The following is a 2,828-nucleotide window of genomic DNA, read 5'->3' as shown; positions in this document are numbered from 1 at the left end:
AGCTCTCAGCACTTAAAGTGCTGAATTTTAGATTACTTTTTTATATTCTGCCTGTGCCTGGTTTCCTTACTGTATGTAAAGTTATTAAAGCTGTCTGCTCCAATTTCTTCTCTACTTAGGAAGATATGACAAAATACGAAAGAGACTACTTTTAATCTGAAAAGGTTAAATTCAACACAGAAATGAAACAGTAGAGTACATAAAGACAGTAAGAGTACTTTGAGTGGTCACTAAAAAAGCATTAAACTGGAAGTATGTGACAACATAATAGTCCTGAGGCTCAATTTATTCTCTAGATAGTTGATACTGTTTTTTTTAATTATGCTATGTAATTGAAACGCCACTTGCTATGTAACGATTTCCTTTACTTGGGGCGGGGGGGCGGGTGAAGACATTTGTTCTGTAAACTGCATTAAGAAAAAAACAAACAAACACATATTAAGGCATGAGTGGCAATTAGGTTCAGCAAGAAATTGTCCAAAAAGTACCTTCAAGATCTTTCTCAAAACCAAAAGAGAATGTTGTGGTATTATTTTTTTTCTATTATAAGAATTTAAAATAGAAATGGGTACAGAGCTTTAACTGAATTTTTAAATTTTTCTATTTGCTTGACATTTTGATAGGGATGTGGATTTTCAATGATTTGTGTTTTGTTGCTTTTATAATTCTCAGGATTTATATCTATATGTTGGGTCTTATAACTTCTGAGAGTTCTAGAGCTGTAAACATTTGAAGTCATGTGGATCTGAGATCCTAAGTTCTCACCCTGTATTGAGGCTTTCATTATGCAATTGTTTCTCTCAAGTTCAGTCTTCCATTAATCTCTTCCCCATTCCTCTCTAACTCACACTCCGCTTATTTATCCAAACTAGAAAACTAGAATCATCTTTGACTCTAAAATTCCTTTTCTCTACATCTAGTCAGTTACCATGTCCTGTAAAAATACTACTCTATTTTTTTCCTTTGCCACTGTGTAAGTGTTGGTTCTTATTATTTTCCACTTGGATTATTACAAATCCTTCTCACTGGTATTCCTGGCATTCCATGTTCCTTTTCCAGTTATTACTGCAATCACCAGAGTGCTCTTTCAAGAATATGGATTACATAATCTTATTCTATAGCCAGAGTAAACAAATCAGACCTTTGCAAGCCAAATCTGACATAAAATCTTTTAATGCTGTCTATAAGCTACAGGATAAAGTATAATATTCTTAGCAAAACATACAAAATACTTTGATTAAGCCCTTACCTACATTTATAGATAATAACCATCCAGTGTCCTAAATATCCCTATATCCTAACATCCCAACCATATTAAACTTCTATTTATGGTACACACATCCACACACCCTCCCACACACATGCACACACCCACATGCATGCACATACACATACTAAATGATCTTTCATATCTCCTTGCTGTTTCTAATTGCTTGGAAAAAATCATTGATATTGTTCAAGACTTGGCTAAAAAGTCATCTTCTCTGGGAAGACTTTTCTTGACTAACCTACGCACAATTAGTTGTCCTTCGCTTTCCTTTAAGTGTAACCCCATAGCACTTTAAAAGTGACTTCAGTAATATTTATGGCATTATATTTTTATTATTTTTTATCTTCTGTCCCAACTTTCCCCCAGCTGTGAACTTCGGAGATGGGAATTACACATTTTTCACTCTGTAGTCTCAGAACTTAGCATAGGTCTGGCTTAATGCTGGAACATACTAGGAAGCTAATATTTTCCGGCTAAATAATGAAGGAAAGAAGGAATAACAAACAAACCAAGAAACAAAATTTTAAAAAAGTGTAAATCTATCCAAATCCAGTACAACACTCAATGCAATCACAAATCATACACATAATCAGAAAATATCCAAAATTGTTCCTTGTCACTAAGGAGGTAAACTGCACAAGGTAAACTGCAAATTAATATGTCTCTTAATATGGCAAAAAAGGTTCTTGCCATCCTTATCACATGCAGTGTTCCCACCATATTTCACAAATAGGATTATGATGATAATGATAATAACAGTAGGTAACATTTACTGAGAGCTTTCATTGTGCTAGGCACTTTTTAATGTACATTGCTCATATTTTCTCATTTAATTCTCATAACAATTCTATCAGACATCTAGTATTATTATTTTTCTTTTTTTATTCTGTTATGTTAATCACCATACATTACATCATTAGTTTTTTTTTTTTAAAGATTTTATTTATTTGACAGAGAGAGACACAGCGAGAGAGGGAACACAAGCAGGAGGAGTGGGAGGGAGAAGCAGGCTTCCGTGGAGCAGGGAGCCCGATGCGGGGCTCGATCCCAGGACACTGGGATCATGACCTGAGCCGAAGGCAGACACTTAGTGACTGAGCCACCCAGGTGCCCCAACATCATAAGTTTTTGATGTAGTGTTCCATGATTCATTGCTTGTGTATAACACCCAGTGCTCCATTCACTACATGCCCTCTTTAATACCCATGGCTAACCCATCCTCCCACCCCTCTCCCCTCTAGAACCCTCAGTTTGTTTCTCAGAGTCCATAGTCTCTCATGGTTCATCTCCCCCTCCGATTTCCCTCCCTTCATTTTTCCCTTCCTGCTATCTCCTTCTTCTTTTTGTTTTTTTTTTTAACATATAATGTATTATTTGTTTCAGAGGTACAGGTATGTGATTCAACAGTCTTACACAATTCATAGTGCTCACCATAGCACATACCCTCCCCAATGTCCATTACCCAGCCACCCCATCCCTCCCACCCCCCACCACTCCAGCAACCCTCAGTTTGTTTCCTGAGATTAAGAATTCCTCATATCAGTGAGATCATATGATA

Source organism: Leptonychotes weddellii, chromosome X (assembly GCF_054177405.1).
Source record: "Leptonychotes weddellii isolate Sample4059 chromosome X, ASM5417740v2, whole genome shotgun sequence".
In the NCBI taxonomy this organism is placed as follows: Eukaryota; Metazoa; Chordata; class Mammalia; order Carnivora; family Phocidae; genus Leptonychotes; species Leptonychotes weddellii.
The sequence above is the reverse complement of the archived record's forward strand: the minus strand, read 5'-3'. Positions refer to the sequence as shown.